This window comes from Brachyhypopomus gauderio, chromosome 7 (assembly GCF_052324685.1).
Source record: "Brachyhypopomus gauderio isolate BG-103 chromosome 7, BGAUD_0.2, whole genome shotgun sequence".
Taxonomy (NCBI): Eukaryota; Metazoa; Chordata; class Actinopteri; order Gymnotiformes; family Hypopomidae; genus Brachyhypopomus; species Brachyhypopomus gauderio.
The window spans coordinates 17,946,277-17,968,086 of record NC_135217.1 but is presented as its reverse complement, the minus strand read 5'-3'; the positions used below and the strand labels follow the sequence as shown (position 1 = coordinate 17,968,086).

At 46.8% G+C, this 21,810-nt stretch overlaps 1 protein-coding gene and 1 long non-coding RNA gene across 2 annotated transcripts in view; both read left to right on the top strand.

The window, feature by feature from the left end:
* bcl2a (BCL2 apoptosis regulator a) overlaps positions 1 to 21,810 on the top strand; it is a 38,600-nt gene that overhangs the window by 2,074 nt on the left and 14,716 nt on the right. The window lies entirely within an intron of this gene.
* On the top strand, positions 14,632 to 15,814 carry LOC143518230 (uncharacterized). Its single transcript, XR_013132106.1, has 2 exons — positions 14,632 to 14,705; positions 15,146 to 15,814. It is a non-coding gene; the product is annotated as an uncharacterized LOC143518230 (long non-coding RNA).

The following is a 21,810-nucleotide window of genomic DNA, read 5'->3' as shown; positions in this document are numbered from 1 at the left end:
GGCTCCGTGCACTTTCATACGAGAGGATGAGGCTCCGTGTGCCGTCTGACTGTGCGGACTGCAGTAACCTTGGAGTGCTGGTCACACCGACCTTCATTTCATCCAGGAAGACCCCTCACAACTGGCCATACGAACTGGAAAATCCCTAAGCATGACTGCGATGCTGCATTGCATCGAAAAATGAAATGATGTTGGACGTAGCGTGAGCACATGGATGTTATTTTCTTCCTTTAATCTGAATCCTAGGAGCAGGCGTGGTACAGTTCTACACAGACTGCGTGCAGGTTAGCCTAGTTTCAGGGATGGCCGGCCAAATGATGCGCAGGTGGGAAGACAGTGGCCCAGAGGGGACATTATTCCTGTCCGGTCTGCACGTGGACCGAGGCAAAATTAACGACAGTCATTACTTCTGCCACAGGTCACTCAGAGAATGAGTCAAGGCCTCTCTTACAGAATGTGTAATGGAGGGAGGTTGCCATTCAGAGCCAGGAGAAATGACCCGTCTGCGCGGACGGTCTCCAGACGTAGCCTTGCCCTTTGCTCAAAAGCACAGTTAGCACAGAATCCCTTTAATGAGGTTTTAACTTGTGGTTGCATTATTCACAAGGCATCAGTGCTCGTGTCCGGAGGCAATCACTGGGTAATTTATTTCATTTTGTTATGAAAAGCATGCGCAGAGTTTGCGCTAAGACCGATATTGTAGAGGGAATTAGGCAGAAAACGAGGAACGTACACTACACACTTTACGTCTTTTAATTTGCTCTCAGCTGCTTTGAAAATATGCAAGTTTTTTTTTGGATGGGTTGTATTCTTGTTGTGCTGGGACGTGCTGTCACCAGGGACTCAGGATGCTTCTGGGCTCTTTCAGATGATCTTTTATATTGATACTTTTCAAACATGTTCCTTATGGATTATTTTGCTCTTTTCAAATATAGCAATTGCTTCAAATTTGGTTTATATGCTACTTGCAAGGTTTTTAAGCAAATCCGCAACTGGATAAACTATCCTTTGTGATTGAGTTCATAAAACTCATCACTTGTGTTCATCAGTTCATTTGATGTTGATGTAATTTGGCCAATTGAGAAGCTGCATATTGAGAAGCTGAAGTTATATGCTCAGCTGTAACTTCACCCTTGAATAAATGATATATTAAGGCCCTCTTGCTAACGTATGGAAGCGTTTGCTCAGGGTACTTGAAGACTTTCTTGGGGGAAAAAAGAATCATTGGAAGTCACATGACAACATGCTAATGGTTCACCAAATCACAGTATTTTGCTGTAATTTGAAAATATTAGAATTGCTTCTTATGTAGAGTAGTTAAATAGAAAATCCTGATTGCCTAATTGTTTTTCTCAAGCATGTCACATACAAGAGCACTATTATTGGTTATTCATGCCCTCCAGTAAGGGGTGCTAAAAATGGAGCACAAAAGACTCTCATTTGGCCCTAAATTGGTCAGATGGATTTGCTTTGCTGTCCGAAAGAAATGTCCTTTCCTCTCGCACTTAATGCCGACTTATTATCCACCTTTTAAATTAAAGTGATTCATTAATCCTTGGATAAAGCGGCCAGAATAATCGCACAGTCTGCAGGGTGTACATGATTCCACTGTGAAGAACCATGCTGTTTCATCACCGTTAGTCCCGCCTCCCTGCGGGGCATATCCTTTTACCCAGCATGCCTTCAGGACCTTCGGATCACTTTGCTCCCCCTTTTTTTTGACTGAATTGTGAATTCACTTTCTGAAGAATTTAACAGGCCTATCTTTGCTCAATGCAAAATGCAGGCTTGGTAACCGTATTGACAGAATTGGTGGGTGTTTCCAGTCATGACCAAAGCGAAGTGCCTGAATTGAATTCATGTCTGATTGACATGGTGAATATGGTTCTCTTGAACCACAGCAGCTGGCTGTGAAGTGCTTTGTCTCAGGGGAGCTTGTCCACTAGCACTGCTAGTGACACCTCCAACAGTAAACCAAGGTCATAACCACCTGCTTTTGAGTGGACATGGAAGAGTGAGGGTTGTCCAGGAGGTCTAGCATAGCCCATTCTGAATAGGACTTGTTCTCCTAACTCATATACATTAAGAGATAGCACAATTATTTTGCTTTTTTGGTTCATGTATGTAAGACCTGCTTTTAAACAACACATTTGTTTAAAGAGGAATACACGTTCCTGCACTCGCGTAATACTGAAGGAGTATATCTTTAATAGTCATTCTTCCTAATTATTTGTCAGAAAAGATTACTATCACAATTCAGTTTTGAATTTGAGATGTTCATCTCTCTTGTTTCCCTAAGCTTGCTTAAAAATACATCTTCTTTTCTTATTCCACACATATTTCAGAAACAACAGGCATTCGTAGATCATTTCAGGACCCTGAACCAACACTGAAATGTTGTAAGGCACTACTGTCATAATTGATTTGAAGTTGATTGCAGTCTAGGACCTTTAAGTAGGAACGGAGCTGTTTGCTAAAAGCACAAAAACGTCTATGCCACATAAGCCTAGATAAAGTTTGCTTAACTATTTAGAATTGTGGGTGTTGTAGTGTCCTTTTACTGGATTGTTCATTACCACGTTTGCAGTTTCTAAATGGTTGCTGAATTACAGGACCCCCCCCCCATTTTACATTTGCTGTTGTTATAATTGCCCTGTCGCTAAACTACTGAACTACTAAGTCTGTCAGCAATTATATTTAGCTTTTCCACAGAACTGTCCTACACAGTGAAATGGCTGCAATTAACAGTTCAGCCATAATGGAGTTTTTTGTGTAATTCTGCAAGCTTTTATAATTCGGTGTTATTATTGATCTGCTATATGCTGACAAATTTTAGAAAAAGAAAGGTTTATGTTTGTGGTCATTATAAACAGTACCTAGAGAACCCCCTTCTTTCCCTCCAAACCTTTGATGGCAGTTGTCATGTTTCACTTTGATTTCATTGCTCTTTGGATGACAATTCAAAGAAACGCCACTGCCAGTTTAATTATGAACATCTGTTTTACTGGGTGTTGTCAAAATATGCTGAAAAAAAAAATACAAAGGGTGCATTACCCCACCGAAGCCCAACGCGGCAACCGTCCTCTTAACTGCTGAAAGCCACGCTTAAGGAAGCATGTGTGTGCTTTAATTATTATCAGGGACTTCCTTGGTGCAAATTCACTAAATGCAGTAAAAATTCAATCCCCATTTTGTCACTGAGCTGAAGCACCAACCATGGTGCCTGTACTGAAGTTTGTTTAGTTGGGCTAGAATCGCGTAGGTGCTCAACCCCCACACTGCACACCTGTGGTTCCTTACGTTGCTGCACGCGCCTGTGTGTGTGTGTGTGTGTGTGTGTGTGTGTAACTGGTGGCTCCTTGCCTTAGAGGCATGTTTGACCCCACCTGTGCCTTTTGTGGGCGGGTGTCGTGTTGGGGCATTTACCGAAAGCAGGCGGGGCAGATGAGACATGCCGCCACAGTGTTGCTGTTGGCCCCCCCAGAGCCCGGGCCCTGTGCGTGCCTTTCATGTGACATTGTTTCTGAAAGCGATGTAGACACTGAACGCAGAATGTGAAAAAAGAGACAAAAAAGAAAGAAGAGAGAAAGAAAGGGAGTTATTTTTTGTCTTTTCTGACAGTTTGATGTGTATGGCTTCAAACAAACCTGCTGTACTAAAGCTGGTGTGCTGAACACTGGTGCGAACTGTAATGGTCTGACGAACAGGGAACAGGAGGGTTAAGAAGGAGAGAGAATAGGAAAGAAAAGATGGAGACAAGTGGATAAAATGGAGAGAGAGAGGACAAAAAGCTAGCTATCCTGGATGGATGATGGAGGAGAGAAAGCGTTGTTCCTCATCTTTATATTTTTTTGCTTCCTGCCCAGGTGCTGGTGTAGGGTGTGTCTTCCTCTCCTGAGGGCGGAGGGAGGGGTTTCTTGGTCTGAGAGCTGGTCTGCTTGTTGTAGGGTCACATGATGCCTTTTACCTTAAGGACCAACCTAATAGCAGTGGGCTTAGTTTACAAAAAGGTGCATTATGCAGGATGGAGCATAAGGTGTTGACTCTGTGGATTCCCTGCCAGGGGGCCATCCTTCGTGACCTTTGTGTTTTCACACACACACACACACACACACACACACACACACACACACACACACACACACACACACACACACACACACACACACACACACACACACACACACACACACACACACACACAGACAGACTTTTGAGAGGGTGTGGAAATGGAATGGAAATATCAAGTGTTAATGAAACCGTCAAAACGAATACAAAACTCCGCAAACAGCAGCCTGGTGTCTTTGATTTTGCCCCCTCAGCATGTTTCTGTTCTCGAACAAAGGCGTAGATCAGAGATGGCGAGGACAAATTGGACGTGATAGACGGGCTCAGCAGAAAGTGAGAGCTCGGTGCAGGGGGAAAAAAATAAACACCTACAGGTACAGACGTCTAAAGAGCAGCATAACGTCCCTTATCCTTTATCTCCGTCTTCTCACTTTAGCTCAGTGAAACCAGCGTTGAGTCAGAAAAAAAATAACCTTGAGTGAAAATGAAATTTTTTTTTTTGGTGTGTTAGTCACCTGTTTCCTTGAACAGGTCACACAGCCTTGGAGAGAAAGATTCTGGGACTACCCCTCTCTCTCTCCACGCACACGGGGCGGCTGCATCACCCAGGGGCTTTGACGGGCATCTGTGATGCTGGTGGTTTTAGAGCAGTGTGATTGACGGCTCATGGGGGTTTAGACTTGGGTTATGGGCACTGGCTGCACTGTTGGTGGTTATTACAGCTAGGAATACAGATGTTGGGCATAGATAATTGCAAGAAATTGAGTTGCAACCCATTTAAAATGTCGGGCTTTGCTGTGTGTGTGGTGCTTTCAGTGTTGTTCAGACAGGAGTTTGGGTTTGTTGACGTTAAGTGTGTATGTCTTAGAGGATTTATTTATTTTTTACTTTGTTTAAATTCATTTTTGAACTGGTGACCAATCAAACTGATGGGTTGTGTTGATCAGAAGACCTTGAAATTAGTTTAAACTTTGTTTGCCTTTGATGCCGCAACGCTGATATTTTTTTTGGCTTTCATAATCGGAGCGTGCAGGTTCTGGTCTGTAGTCGGTACTGCTTGCTACACAGATCCTCAGAGAACGCAGACGGATCGGAGCACCCAACGGGGTCAGAGCACCCAAGCGACCAATAGAAAGTGGAAAATCCACACGCATGTCCTCAGTCCTAATTCCTAAGACTGGGGCATCTGTCTGGCCTGGAGAATTCATTGGAGAGAGTGCACTCGATCCCAGACATATTAGGATAATGCCACAATCATTATCTCAGCACAGTGCTGTTTTTTTCCTGTCTGGACAGGGGAACAATGTGCCCAAACCCCCATGGCTGTGCCCACCTCACCGCTCCATTGCATCAACAAGTATTTCCCTCCTTCCGGCTGGCATGCAGGCCGCACGCAGGGTGAGGGCGCACACGTCTTGGTTAGGTACCTTATGCGTGGTGAATTGGTTTATCTCAGACCAAGGCGCTCTGATGCCACAGTGGGCCAGAACCTAATACCTTTGTGAATAAAGGCACCTTCTCTCTGACGCAGCTCTGTCAGAAAGACAAAAGGGAATCAGATTTATATATATATTTATATATATAATCCCGGCAGAATGGTGCGGCCTGTCTTTCAGTGATGTCTGATTCAACCTCCTACACAGATGTCGGCTTTGACAGTTGGCTCAGAGAGGCATTTTACAGTAAATCCACATCCCCCTGTTGTAGATACACACACACACACACACACACACACACACACACACACACACACACACACACACACACAAAGACACACACCACCACATCACTAAAAAGGATACAAAAGCCACACACTTGCAAAGGCAGTCAAACAGGCCGGAGGCTCATATTGAAGCGCAGAATGTAAACAGAACCCTATAGCTCATTCGCTACATGGCTAAGCCTCTGTGTCTTTTGCTGCCAGGACCTTAAGTCGTGGGAGTTGGTGTAGGCAGGTCAGGGGGTGGCTAATCGAATTAGCTTGGGAACAGTGTATGGATTTCTTTATCTCCTTCAGATGTGCTCAATAACAGTCTGTCTGTCTGTTTCTCTCTGTCTCTTGCATTTTCTTGCATACTAGTTTTTGACATTTTTAAAAATAGAATTTAAACCAAAGTCCTTCCAGATGTTTTTATTTTCTTTAAAATCCTTTTGGAATTGTGGAACCGTTTGTGGGAGCTTGTGTACTGTTGCTGGTTACCGTAAGCATAGCGGTGGTGTATTGGAGATTGATCTCATTCAGTAAAAGCAGCCCTCCATTCTCTCACTGGGTCTTTATGGGGGAGGGCCTACATTCAGAGATCTTTGAGTCCTTTGTCTGTGAGTGGGTTGGACGACGTGTGGCCGGCCATGTCCGGATCGCTGCTGGTGCAACTTTTGTCTGGAGTGAGTAGATTCTTGGTAGCCTCTGGAGCGGCGACATACCAGAGCCAACCCCCACACCCCTCCAGTACCTCTGGGTCGGCCCTGGCTCCTTCGCCTGCCATCTGCTGAGCCTTTGGCACCCGGCACCACGAGCTCTGTGACCCCCCCCCCAATAACACTTTCTGCCAGCTGTTATCTGTGGGCCAGAGCTGCCCCCCTCCCCTCCAAAAAAAGTAACGGAAATAATACCCCTCTTTTACATGCCTACAAGACTTAGTTCCCTCGGGACAGTATCCGGGTCTGCGGGACACACAGTCAAGCCACGTTTCCAACATGAACTTCAGATTGGGATTGTGGCTACTCTGCATAACCTTTATAATTCCTGTAAGACCAGTATTGGTAATGTGGGAAATTCCCGCACATACGAGCTGTAGTCAAATCCAGATATGAATCAACAAATTAATCCACACAAATGAGTAAATCAAACCAGTTTGTCATTTTGTGGGTCATCGCAGGCATACTGGCATACACAGCCAGCAGGTCTAGAAGCATGTTGGGAGCTCAATGGTAAGACCGTTGCAAGTTTGTGCAATTTGCATCACTAACATCTCCAAATCAGATAAACTGCAGGCCTTAAATTCATGATTGATTTTTGTAACTACTTAAAATTGCTGCAGTACACGTTGAGAAAAATTGGTCCATAAAGCTTTACATGTTTTTAGATGAAACGTGTAACAAATTTCTGACATCCTCTCTACCAAGGGAAAACTTCCAAACTCAAACCTCCCCAGATCAAGCTTTTAAGAGAGAACCTCCCTGCCATTTTCTAAAATGAATGCCAGGCATTGCAGCCCGCACTCTGTGTGTGTGTGTGTGTGTGTGTGTTTCCCATTTGCAGGCTTGGCTCAGGTGCAGTGTTTGGTCTTCCCTCTGAGCACGTCTCGGCGTTCTCAGGCTGCTGTTCGACGGTCTGCGCGTGCTCTGATTGGCAGGAGTGGTGGGTAGGAGGTGGAGTCTGCCCAGGAGCCTCTGGTGCATGTTAATAAGCTCTTATTTCCTGATAGGACCGAGCGAGAGCTGTGCCGATGCCAGATATGGCAGAATCAAAGCTGGAATAAGTCAAACAGTAATTATCTATTTTAGGTTCATCCGTTACTGGATGAATTATTTATGGTCTTGGGGGGGGGGGGGGGGGGGTTGAAGCAATCTTTCTCTTTTAACATTACACACACTTTCACTGGAAGCTCAGATGCATCCCTTTTTTATGGTCTAGTGTCCAGCCGTTAATGGTAACATAACCCAACATGTAGAAAGAACCAGCATTCCTGCCTATGGGAACATGGTGGACCAGCATATGTTCTTGCCCTGATGCACTGGTCCAACACACTGGCTTAGTTGCTCTGTTTAGTGCAGGTGCAGGATGTTGGTGTGTGTTTGATGCAGTAGATCTCGTCAGCACTAAACTGCCTGCTCTTCCTGAGCTGGGCTAGGCTTTAGCTGGGCTCCTCCGTTAGATGCCGTGTATGAAAGGACTACTCCCCTGGCATTATCCTTGACCAATTCAACATTGCTCCGGTGTCAGTTACCCAGGATGCTATGGGAGCATGCAGACACACACTCGCACGTGTATCTTTATTTATAGGATGGTTCGGGGACCAGAGGTGCTCTCTATCGTACACTTTTGTAATAGTGCTTTCCGTAACACACCGGGTGTTGCATTGAGAGTCATCTCGGAGACATGCAGGTCTCCTCATATTTCTGGTGCCATGGGGATTTCCTGGATTATGGGATGGCCGTGGTGCGGCTTCACGCACAGGCTCATCACAGAGACCGTCTGTCTGCCTGACCTCGTGCCCTCCACTGGGCTGCAGTCCCAGGAGCTCAGGAACTGGCCCCCACGTGGATCAGAGAGCCACGCTTAACCAGACCCTCAGCTCCACCAGTAGCCTGATCACCACTTTAAGAACAGACAGTGGTGGCTAACATATCACGATGGCTAATAAAGCGTCCGTTTTGGGGGGCTAAAAAAGAAGCGAAGGATTCTTTTGAAGTTGCGTCCGGCCTAAAGGCCTGCCCTGAAGATCTGAATTGCGCTGTGAGTGGATGACAAACAAGTGGCCCCTCCCCCTGAGTGCGTGCCTTCAGAGTCCAGCCCTCGCTCGGTTCAGACGTCGCCCCAGGCATCTTGGCCTTGCGATGCCGATGCCTGCTTAAGTACGAAAAGGGATGGTAGCACGGGAGTGGGGCACCTCACCCCCTCTCTGCCACGCTGCCGGGGCTCTTTGATGGTGCCAGACCGAGGATGGAGAGCATGGGGGGGGGCGGTGCCGTGCTCACCTGTGTGCTGAGATGAAAGACACAAGCTGCCATGTTCCACTGCGGTGGGGATGTGTGGCCGTCTGGGGAGGGGAGCGCACACTTTTCTCGGGCAGCTGTGTGACGTGTGAGAGGCCAGCGCTTGCTCTGCTAGTGCAGTGGACCTCGAACACGTCTGCATTATATGCTGTGGCTTTCCGAGGCAGAATGCACTATGGGAAGAGGTGGTTGTGGATTATCATCAACACGAGGCAACGTTTCACCGTCCAGACCACATTCCTAGGTTTGCTTGACATCCAGAATGTGTTTTGTGTGTTTAGTCACTGTTGAATTTAGGTTTACTTTGGGAGTTCTGTGTTCTTGAGTTTCTTGTTGGCAGAAGAAACTGGATTTCTAAACAGGGATCACTGCAGCAATAAGCAAGTAGCATAACTTTCTAGAATCTATTCATCAAGGTTTAAGACAAAGATCTTAATTTCACTGACTTCTGATGCATACACAATTATGGGAATATTTGTGTGTGAAAATTGTAAAAATCTATATTAAGCTTAAACATCGCATTGTCTCGTTTCTGGCATTGGTTGCTCGGTCACACGACGATAGCAACCTGAACATGAAGGACTCATTTCCTTAAGGATATGCAGCAGGCACTAAAGTGCAGCTCTGAGGTTTGGGCCGCGTGCCCTGGGCTCTGTGCCAGATGCAGAGAGGCAACGCTCCTCTTCCTCCTCCATCCCCGTGGCTTTGTGGGTAATGTGATCATCCGGTGATGGCCCAGCTACAAACGAGGCCCCTGGGTGCAGGGGAGTCCAGACCGGCCGCTCCGAGCCATTGATGTGGTGCAAATGCAGGGACCGTCCGGCCTCTCCCTCTCACGCGGCCGCATTCGGGCCCCGGAGGGCCGAAAATACCCACCCGTGTGACGCACGCACGCATGCACGCATGCAAGCATGCAAAACATCGCGCAGAGATCCAGATAACGGAGCAGAGGAAACAGAATCTCATGCGGACAGAGTCACCCGTGTCAGGACATCGAGGCGCATGAGGAAGGGGAGAATGGAGGGAGTGGAGCAAGGAGCTGGGAGTGAGAGAGAGAGAGAGTGAGGGGGAGAGAGAGAGAGTGAGGGGGAGAGAGAGAGAGTGAGGGGGAGAGAGAGAGTGAGGGGGGGAGAGAGAGAGAGAGTGAGGGAGGGAGAGAGTGAGGTAGAGTGAGAGAGGTAGAGTGTGAGGGAGAGTGAGTATGAGGGAAAGAGAGGGTGAGGGAGAGAGTGAGGTAGAGTGAGAGAGGTAGAGTGTGAGGGAGAGTGAGTATGAGGGAAAGAGGGTGAGGGAGAGAGTGAGGTAGGGTGAGAAAGGTAGAGTGAGGGAGGGAGTGTGAGGGATATAGGCAGAGAGAGAGAGTGAGAGAGAGTGACTGAGGGAGAGAGAGTGGGAGAGATTGAAGGAGAGTGAGGGACACAGACAGACAGACAGAGAGATAGCAACACTCCCTGCCACTCGTCTTCCTAGCTGTCTGCACCCCACACTGGCTCACAAGGTGTTTATCTCTCAGGCTTTCAGTGAAGAGCCTGCAGGTCTTGTGCAGCTTGTGGAGAAATGTTGGCTTCTTCTGCTGCTCTTTGGCTATGGACACTTACAAAGTTGACGGTTACTGTTCTCAATAACTCTCCACTCCTGTCCTTGAGAATCTCAAAAATCCCCTTCTGTATGTTCTGGTTGAGAAACGCCTTCTACTTATTCTATCAGTGACTGGAATGGGGTTATGTCTGTCCCACAGCTGAGTCCCATAAAGCTTGCTTTCTCCCTAACTAGCTGAAGTTTGGGACCCATGATATATATATATATATATATATATATATAATGTGTGTGTGTGTGCGTGTGTGTGTGTGTGTGTGAGTGATATGGAACCTTGACCTCTGTCTTGTAGCTTCAATGTAAGTTCGGACACACACCTAACCATGCCCAGTAGTCCTTCTATTGACTCTAACCATTGCGACCATTGTTGCTTAAGGTGTGGCATTTGTGTCACTGGATTCACAATGTGCTGCCACCCCCTTGTTTTGGACAATTAACTGGAAATATCCGACACTTCCACCCACGTAACTTCACTTCTAAAAACGCAGCTCTCGTTCGTCAGGTCTGTGTTCTGTGTAATGGCGGAACGCTGATCTCTGGCATTGCGGCGTGACACACTGGTGGCTCCTGTAATGTTTAATGATGACCAGTGGGACCTGGTTTAAACCGGTGGTGTCTGGTCCAAGGGAATGCCTTTCCTGTCTAACAGTGGTTTAACTTGCATTTATCATTAACCCCGAAGTTATTCGGCCCAGTGTGTAACGGAGGCTGTGATCGATGATACGGTGAACCTTTCGCATAAAAATTCTGTGGTGCTTCACACTCATCTTGAAAGCGTAAATTGACTCCCACTATGTCTGTATGTCTTTTCGATGTACATTCAGGGGTTTCAAAACTTGATTTCGAAGCAAACGAAAAAGAGGCCAAAAATACTGTTTTGACGCGAATGCAAATGAATGCAAAGGTAAAAATCCCCAGTTTAGATGCCTGTGACTTGTGGTGTGTTTAAGTGAACAGTGAGATTGAAAGTCCCCTTGGTATTCCCCCTGCAAAAGGAGAAACAAATCGGAGATCCAGCCCAACTGACGGGGCTTGAAGGGGACGTCAAATCGCCAAACTGAAGACAAACCTGAGTTTAGAGATCATTCAAAGCAAAAGCAACTCTGTGTATTAGAACACGGCATGGATTTTTTTTTATTGGTTTCCTGCGTACGTTTTATATGGCCAATGCGACAAACTTGAGTGTGGCTTAAATTCTGCCTTCCAAATGACTATCGTGACTGTAAAAGTTTCGTGGAAAATGTTAACACCCAACCAATACGCTGTGTTCTGTATTTAGTCCCAGGGAAAATGTTACACAAAAATTGTTAGCTTTTTGTGTCTCACCTAAAGTGGTATCACCCAAGATCGTGCTCAAACCAGCTTTTCACTGGCTCAGAGTTCTGGACCCTTTAAATCAAACATTAAAGAAGCCAGCTTTTAAATCAAACATTAAAGCCTACCAGTTTCAAACGTGCAACAAAAGCTGAATATTTCCTTCAAAGCCTAAACTAAAAAACTTGGCTTTCCGTTACAAATGGCTTTCCGTTAAAAGAGTAGCTACAGTGTGTATATATGCCGTGGCTCCCTTTAAGGCTGTGGACTGTGTGCTATCATTCGAGGTAGTGTTTCCCTTTGCTCAGCAGGTCAAAAAAGCAGTGCCCGTGCAAATAAAGGAGACAGCTTGTTAGAGAAACGTGTTTGTTCCATACTTTTATCTGCCAGTGAGGTCACAGCCGCTGCCATGGCCTTTGTGTTGCTGTAAAGTTACTTTATCAAGGATTACGAGCCGATTGTAGGCGCTGTCTCTATCAGAAGTGCGGAACAGGAGCTCAGGGGCATATTGGACCGCCTGGTGTTATTGTTCAGTCTGGGAAGAGATAAGTTCGGGGAAAGAACTGCCTTTCTCACTAATTGGCTTTGTTGGCTTCTGGACAGCTTGTTAGAGCCTCCAGATAATTGTGAGCTGCAAAACCAAGCCAATGTTGTTATAGTCACATTACTGTTGTGACACACCAACTAGCTACAAGTGGATTTCAATGGAGAGAATTTTGTATTTTAATGAAGACCTGATGTACTTTTTTCCCCCCAGTAAGGCAGAATTACCAAGCTTTGTGTGTGTGTATGTGTGTGTGTGTGTGTGTGTGTGTGTGTGTGTGTTGGGGACAGGGTCAGTAAAGTGTCACTGATCAATAATTGATCAGCCGTTCTAAAGGTGATAGCAGGCTTATTTTGCAGCCACACAGAAGGGTATTCCCATTCTCCCTCTCGTTTGGCTTCAACCCTCTCCTACCTAAATGTTACCCTTAGGATAACAAAGCCAGATTGTCTCACGCCCACATCACTGCATTCCTTTCATACTTCTCCCTGAGGCCAGGGTGAGATCAGCTGATAGAGAGAGAGAGAAAGAGAGAGAGAGAGAGGTCAATGAACCCTTTCCTGTTTCCAGTACGAGACAAGGGGGGGGGAAACCGTGGGAGGAGCACGTGTGCATGAGTGGGTGGGTGCGTGCGTGTGTGTGGGTGGGTGCACGTGGGTGGCTGGTGTGCTTGGGCAGGCGTGGGCGTTTGGGGGAAGTGGGGGGTGGAGAAGGAGAGAGCTGATTACAGAGCAGAACGGGGTAGGAGAGAGGAAAGCGTTCTGCCACAGTTGGGCCCCCTCTCATGCAGTCCATGAGCTAATGCTGGAAAAATGTTTTTGTTCCCCCCCCTCCATTGTGGGGTAGAGCTGGTAGGTGGAGAGGTGGGGGTTGGGGTGGAGAGCAGCGTCTGCCCTCCACGTGCTCACCACCCACGCACTTTCTCTCTTTCACCCCCTCTCTCTTGTTCTTCGACCACCTACTTATACCCCCCACCTTTTTTTTCCTTCCTTTCGTCCCGTTTTTGACATCCATCACTTCCTCCATCCTGCCATAGTGGTCTGTGGTGGGGCTGGGGGGGCTTTTGTCTCCATCGGTAAGTCCAGCCGAGCGTTTTAGTCCCTCTCTCTCGCCCCTTTCCTCTCCCCCATCGACGGGACCTGGCTCGTGAGCTCTGCTGAAAGAATGTAACCCTGGCGGTCCTGCTGGAATGGCTTATGGCGGAGAGAGAGCTGTCAGGAAACAGGCCCTCCCTACTGCCCCAGACGCCTGCCTCCTTTATCCAGCACGCTCGATACGGCGAGCTTCCCCCGGGGTTTTGTAGGGCCCCTCCCCCTCCCTCCAGCCGCTGGAGTATTGTGTGCACTGGGGGAATGAATTACACCTTTCGCCACGCTTGGCATTTTGATCTCGCTTTCCTTCTCTCCTCTACAGTCCTACCTGCTGCTTTCCATATAAACACCAATTACAGTTGTAGCTCCTGACTGGAATTTTAAATGCATTAATCAGTCCCAAATATGCAAGAAACCACCCACCTCCTATTTCAAGCCTAAAAGGAATTTAACATGAGATTTAGAGGATTGCCTTGCGTTGACCCATCAGGTCTAGGTTTTATAAAGCATCTTTAAATAATAGAACAAGTGTATACTGAAAAAATATCTCTCATTGAAGATGATCTTAACACTGAGGATTTTGGGAAACGAGGTCTAGATCAGTTCAGACTGTTGCATCATTTCGACCCCCCCCCCCCCCCCCCCCCCCCCGTCCATGTGCTCAGGCTGGATCCACAGCCGTGTGGCGTACAGCGAGCAGGCCCCACGGTCCGCCAACCAGCTGACCAACAAGGGCAGAGCTGGGAGCAAGTGGCCCATTTTGCCACAGCACCTGACCTGGTTTCCATTGACAGCTGAGGCCCAGAGTACCGAGAGAGGCTGGGCTGTAAAGGGTTAACATTCTTTGAATGCTTGGCTGCAGATACTGGTGATTCATTCGCAGCACCAAAATAAACACAGCCCCTTTAACCGCCTGTCCCTCTGTTGCAGCACACTTAAGGGACGTTTCCCTCATTTACACTGGCCTACTCATACACCTTCATGTCCCTATTTTGATATTTTTTATTCTTTTTTTTTTTTTTAACAAATACAAGACACTCGCACATCACAAAAGGTGAATCCTGCCTTGCGGGTGAAGGCAGGTGTTTTGTTTCGTTTTGTGCAGCTTTGTATATGCGCGCATACACACACACGCACACCGTGAATCCCTCAGAGCGATACAGTTCTGAATGACACAGTCAGTGTTACAGACTGACTGTACCAAACACCAGGGAAAGGAAAGTGGGGTTGGGCACAGGGTGCAAGAGGAGGAAGGGGGGGGGGGGGGGGGGGGGGGAGCTGTCTGCTTGGTAGGGAAATGCCAGTTCCTGTAGCCCATCAGCATATCTTGATGCCCCAGTGTCTACCCATTATTGGACCCTGGGTTTTGTACTGTAAGTTGTGACTACCTTAGTAATACTGTCTTTAATTAGCAGAGTTTGAACAAGACAATGAAGCTTCAGTTTCACACAATGACGTGCAAATGAGATATTCCGAGATATTCCAATACTTGAAGTTCAGGTAAAATGTAAAAATGTATTTTGCTCTTATGTTCATTGTGTGTTTATAATATTTTGTGTTTTACTTTTTTGATGGAGATAAAGTCTAATATAGTATCAGGGATCCACACTTACAGGCTATTTTGAGACAAACCGTCGAGTTAAACTTTTGCTTTCAATCTTTTTTTTGGGGGTTTGGTGGTTTAGTGACTCTTTTATCTAGCACTTAATTAGAAGCGCATGTTGCATTACGGAGAACAGCTGTTCCACGTATTGAGTGCGGCTGGCTTCCGGCATGGCTCTGTCAGCTGATCTAAAGCTTTTGTCTCTTTAAGCCTCCTTCATCAAAACTGCCACCCTCCTCATTCCTGCTCGCTATCGGCGCCGGTGACCGAGACGGCGCGTGTGCAACCCCGTGGGCTGTCCGCTGAATGAAGTGTCTCCCGCCATTCATAAAGTTTTCGGCGTGCCCCTGCGATGGAATGCGTATGCGTCGGCGAAGAGGAAACGAGATCTGGAGCCACAAGAGAAGGGGACGTTGGGAGGAACGGGGGGGGGGGGGGGGCTGGTGGTGACGGTCGGAGAAAGATCATGTGCGAACGCCGAGATGAACCGGGTTAACAATGGCATCAGTGTGGAAACCGAGCCAAGCCCAGCCAACTGCACACGCGTCAGCTCGTGTGCACGTGGGGAGGCGTCTGCACACGTGCAGCCGCGTCGTCCCGCCGTCACCCAAAACCCAAACACACTGACTAATGCAGTTCTCGAGAAGCAATCGTGCTACGCTGTTCTCACACGCTCATCGTATGTAGAGACTTGGTGTAATGCGAGATGGACTGCGTCACCCCCACCACCTGCTACATCTCCACCATCTCTGCGTAAGCCGCGACAGAGCTGACATAGCTGGAAAACCGCCGTGAACCCAATGAAGGAGGCGACGAGTTGATCAAGAGACAGCATTCCTCAGCCTTAATTAAATTCGGTTGGCAACAACCCTGAAACCAGTATATTCAGTCACGTGACTTCTTGTGTTGGATAAAAGTTTGGGTTTTGAGTGCTAACATTGGTTGGCTGACTGGCAAGACTGAGAGTTTGACCATTTTATTTTACGTTCCAAGCCCCAAGACAGCAGTCTTGTCATAAAGCTTCAGCGAACATGTGATTTTAAGCATTTAACACACAAAGAGGAAATATGAGACAAAATGCCAGGACGTTTTTTTAAGTCCTTGCCCTTATTCTGTATTTAGAAAGAACTTTTTGGACCTTTATGCCCCAGTGCTAACTCAACTCTAAGAATACCGGTTGTGGTGAGACTCGTTCTAAGAACTGGGTGAGGTTTCCAGAGAATAAAGGCTATGACATTTCAGTAGATAAAAGAGAAATCAAAAGTAAACCTACATACATACCCCGACGCGGGGTACCAAAGAAACGGCAAAGCAGCAGCGAAGCCGAGAGGCGTTAGTAGCCCGACTGAACACCGCTGCCTGTCTGAGGTGCCTTCATCATGGCGGTAACCGTTCCTGCGGGCGCGTTTCCAGTCTCGTTCAGCTTTATAACGTGCATTTGCTCTGTACGTTACTTTATACCTCGACGGTTTAGGTCGGCGACCCCGGCTCTCCAAGTGTCAAGTGTTTTTTTCAGCTTACACAGACTGTATGAGTGTTGAGAGTGTATGAGGTGTGAGGTCTCTGGACGTGTGGCTTTGCTTCCAGCCCCTTCAGCAGTGCTCGGATGTTGCGAGGCGGATTTCGTAAATGGGGGAGAGGAGGGTAAAGGAATATACAAATAAAAATTACACTTTCCGTAAGACGGATAATTCATCAAAGTTGGCAATACGTAGCATAAGCATAGGCTTGTCGAGGAAATGTATAATATTCTTTATAATATTGCTGTATTCCTAAAAGGACACAATAAAGGTTGCAATTGCAAACAAACATCGCTGTTATGTTGTTTGAGGCTCAAATATATTGTAACCAACGTTATCATGGTGCTGCCTATTGAGGAATTACGTGAGACGGAGAGACACGAACACGAACCGTCATTTGAGTTAAAGGGAATGAAGCTTAATACTGTCTCATGTTGCTCAGTGCTTACCACTCAGGCATTAAGGTTATTATCTTACTATTCTAGGTAGGTAGCCACGATGACGCATTAATGCAATGAATGCTGTGCATTGAAGCTTTGCTAGCATATTCCTTGGAACTGGGAAGGATTTTTTGAACTGGGAACCACCTACATCCCATATTAAAACATTCAGGCGACTTCAGGCGTTCAGACGCCGTTGACGGCTCCAGCAATTACGTTAAGTTTGAACAAGCAAACGAAATGACCTTTCAGGTATCAAAATGTGAACCAGTTGTTATTAACTTCATATATAATGTGAAACGTGAAAGTGCTTCAAAAATGCGGCTGTCTGTGTTTACTTTTACTTCATATATGATGTGAAAATGCTAAACATGCGGCTGTCTGTCTTTTACTTCATATATGATGTGAAAATGCTTCAAACATGCGGCTGTCTGTCTTTACTTTTACTTCATATATGATGTGAAAACGCTTCAAACATGCGGCTGTCTGTCTTTACTTTTCGCTGTGAGCGCAACCACGTTGAAGTGACGTCACCGACTAAATCGAAATAGTCAAAACTTAAAAAAACTCGTAATCGTTACGAGATGGTTGGGCGTTGAAATAGATATTTCCTATTTGGCTGAGCCGAAACGCTCCTTTTCTTACTTGGTCATGAATACAGCATATAATCCGTGAAATACGTCATTCGATAAACTAAATTCGGCCGCCGAGACTCGCAGGTGCACTGACTCGTGCCCGTGATGGGCGGATTGGGTCATTATCCCAAATGTCCCAAGCAACTTGCCAGACTTTTGTTTTTTACTGGGTCATCGGGCAGTAGCTTATGTCGGTGTTTTATAATTCTTTGCCCTCGATGTGGGCGGGATGTGTATGTTCTTTTCTTTCTAAGCAGACGTTTTTATCTCTTAGATGTTGAAAACAGCTATTCCCAATGGTCAGTGTTGTTTTTTTCCCCAGGTTTTCTGTGTGCTTACTAACACTAATGTCTAGTAAGTGTTTTAAGAGTCTGGTTATGACCAGATCTATCTAAAAGATGCAATGACCCTGATTTAGTTTGAGGGATACCGGTTGTGGAGTTGTCTGGCTGTTATCTCTCTAGTTAGAAGTAGAAGTTTTTACTCTCTACGAGCAGGCTGACTGTTCATTGGTTTGGTCTGTTTTGAGCTTACTTTAACTGGGACAAATGTCACTAGAGGCAAAGCTACAACAGGCCTACTCTGAAAAGCTCTGTAGGGTGCTGCTGCTGTTAGCAAAACATGAGACAATCATGTCATAGCAAAACATGACACGAACTTTACCTTCGTTTGCCGGCACACCTTAAAACCCCCGAAAAACTCAGGGGTGCTGTTTTTCTCCCCCAAACCTGGCAAGGCTTGTTTGTTTGTTTGTTCAGATTCTGTTAGTATCCTCATGGAGCAGGTCGGAAGCACTAGTGACCATGCGGAAGTGGCCCTTATCGGAACAGAGAGCCATGTGTTTTCCCCAAAACGGCATTCGTGATCATCCGTGCGTGTATAATGATGTTCATTTATTTTACTCCAAATGGGTTTTCCTTTGCTTTTTGCGGACTGTTGGTTACAGTCAATACATGGGAATCACCTAGGAACATCACACACATGCTGCAATTACACACAAGCAAAATAAACGCACTTCCCAGTCAGGGGCCTTGTCAGTGCAGAATAACACGCGCGCGCACACACACACACACACACACACACACACACACACACTCACAAGGGAACTCGGGCGGCTTATTTGTATCGTTTATGGAGATTAAAGTGCAGCGGTGTGGACCGGCATAAAAAAAGAGGGGGGGGGGGGGGGGTGTGTTGGGGGTGCTGGAGGCATTGCTGTGTCGATCTGCATTTCCACGTTCAGATTTTTTCCCTGGCACTCTCCCCCACTGAGACAAAGGAGCTCTTAGATGCTCTGCCTGCACATTTAGGATCATTATGCAGATTTCTCTGAGAGAGGTGGGACGAGTTGTCCTGCTAAATCGCAATCTGCCGTCCCATACGTGTCGCTGGGACGCGCGTCCTAACTAGGCGGTAGTGGCAGCGACAGACGCGCGGACCATTCTTTGACCCCGTGTGGCGAGAGGATGGTCGCTAATGAGCTTGGGCGCAGAGAATACATCTCGAACGGGCTTGCCTTTCATCTGCCTTTATACGTGTACTTTGCCTGTTTGGTGGGGTCCTTAATTTTCCAAGGCTGGTCGAAAATGAGATGGAATGCCAGTCATTAGGAATAAAAATCAGATTCCCGGTTTGAATTAAAAGGCACTTAAATCATTGTGTTTGCTGTCCCCCTTACCAATGTGGTTTGTATAATGTGTCATCTGCCTATAAGAAACCACATATAAGCGTCCTCTTCTTCTTCACTACTCCAGATTCCCTGTTAAGGATTTCAGGATTTTAAGGCTTGGTTCTCTACCCGAGTAGCCGAGAGCACCTCCGATTTTAACCTCTGATTTCCAGTTTCTACTCTGGGCTTTCAGACCGATCACGGACCTGCGGGGGCTGCGAGCAGAACTGTACCCAACCCGTACACACTGAGCTCTTCCTGGAGGAAGCAACTGCTTCTTCCTGGTTGTGAGGCCAGAATCCCCCCCCAATGGGTCTCAGGCCTGGGGAACCTGCGCCAACTACCGGACTGAAGGAATGCCAAGAACACCTTCTAAAACATTTAGTGTGCACCGCTCACACCCAGCCCCTTGGCCTGCCATGACCTTTGAGCCTATGGTGCTTGGCAGTTTTTTCTAATCTGCAGTAACTCTTTGCAACCATGGTGCAATGGCTGTCTTGCTCTGTTTGGAAATAATATCTGCTCCCCTGGCCTCTCTCTGCTTGCCGGCGGATCGTTTGGCAGCCGAGAGGCATGGCTGCTGGTTTCAGATGATGAGCTGGGACACTGTGCTGGCCTCGGCCTGAAAGAGAGGGGTGGTACATTCGCTCTAATTGGCCATTATATGACCAATTCATTTTACTGGCTGTCAGCGCTCGACTTTGGTACTTTAAACTTTCCCCATGTATGATTTACATTAACCAAAGATGTTGGAATCTCTCACTGAGGAAGAACCTTTCTGTGTCTGTGCATAATGTGAGGAACTTTGTCAGTACTTTGCGTATTGTTTACATATATATCTTACTGGTGTACTAGTTTACAGTCTGGACTCACTAAAGTCCTGTGTTAAAGAGCCAGATATAATTTGCTTGATTGACAGCTCACTGTCAGTCTCCCAGCATGCCATGCAGCACAAACAGAGCTGAATATAATGGTGCAATGGAGAACTAGATTAATATCATAGATGTACCAACCTACTGATGAGGGCTTCACAAATAATACAGAATTTTGGACAGTGGTAGGTTTAAGACTTAGAATAACAGTTATAGAATTAGATACAACCAACTAGCTCCATTGACCAAATAAAGTAGGTAAGCATTGACTTCTGTTGAGTTTTTCTCAATAGAATATTGTGTTGAAGGAGACATTATTGACAACTATGGAATAAATACACACAGCATGGGGCAAGAAAACCAAAAAACTACATGTACAGATCTGTTTACCTGTGCAAGATCGAAGAAAGCAGTGCTCCGTGCAACCCAAAGCAGCCCTCATACTCCAGAGGGCAAGGCGATCAATCAGTCACTCAGGAGAGTCTTGAGAAACACAGGAGGAGCTCTCTGTCAAGTAGACCATGGCCCAGCCGGATCACTGGACCTAACGGCTGTTTTGATTGAGAGTAAACGAGGATGACATGGATTGGGAAACGGCCGAATGCAACAACAACGTGGAAAAAGCGAAACACCCGCACCAAGTGTGAGTGTTGCAGGGATCATGTGTCACCGGCCAGCTGTTGCTGTTTTTGTTCACTCTCTGTGTGTGTGTTACTGCAGAGTGTCTTGGTATGGTTTTGTGTATCGTGTGTGTGTGTGCGCATGTGAGCTGTCTCTCTATGGTAATCGATTAGAGTGTGTGTACTTGTGCTTTGCGTGCATTTGTGTGGGTGGGTGTGTTTCTTGCTGATGCTTTGCTGTTCCAGTAAGTCTCCGTTGGTCTTGCATATTCCCGTTTTCTTGACAGTTCACTAAAGGTCATCGAGACGGTCAGTGAGTCACGAGTTCTTGGAACAGGGCACTGCAATCATTCGTTTATTTTTCGCTTGCATCATCCAATGCTAATGAAGAAGAGCCCGATGCTCCTTTGACAGAGAGCACAAAAATATGAAACTAAGTAAACTCTGAAGAATAAACATGATATTTAATGAATAGAATCTTATTGTCCCTTAACATGCTAATGCAGTAAATGCTCAGTGATCTGCTCTGTTCTAGTGTCTCCCACAGCAGTGCAAATGGAGACCCCAGACCGATAGCAACCATCTGATCCCTGTATGTGTGCTGCCTGGTGGAAGTCTGCTAATGGCTCGCTAATGTAATTGGGCCTCTACCTTAACTGAGGATGGCTGGGCATGGCAGTGCGGGGGCGTAGGGGACAGAGTGGAGCTTCAGCGCTGGCTCATAAAAGCGCTGGCCCACTTGGGGCCAGTGGAACTGAAGGACACTTCCTGTGCTGGGCAGTGGAGATGAGTCAGCAACCCGTCTTCTGATAGCCTTTTCTCCCAAAGGCCCTCCCGATAAGAGCCACAGTCAACCCCACCTGCCCTGCCTGTATGGGTTAGGAGGGATCTTCCTGGAGCGCCACCTTTGGTGATGAGGTGGTGCTGCCTGCCATCCCTCTCTTAGGTCGTCTGGTCTTCGCCCGTCAGTGCACGTCACACGGGACACGTGCTCCTCGCCTGGCTGTGCGGTCGGCATTCCTGGTCACATCCAGGGGCATCTGAATTTCAGGAAGTGGGCGGCTCTGTTTACCGGAAGCCTGACCTTCAGGGACTTGCACTCCACGCATTTGATGTATT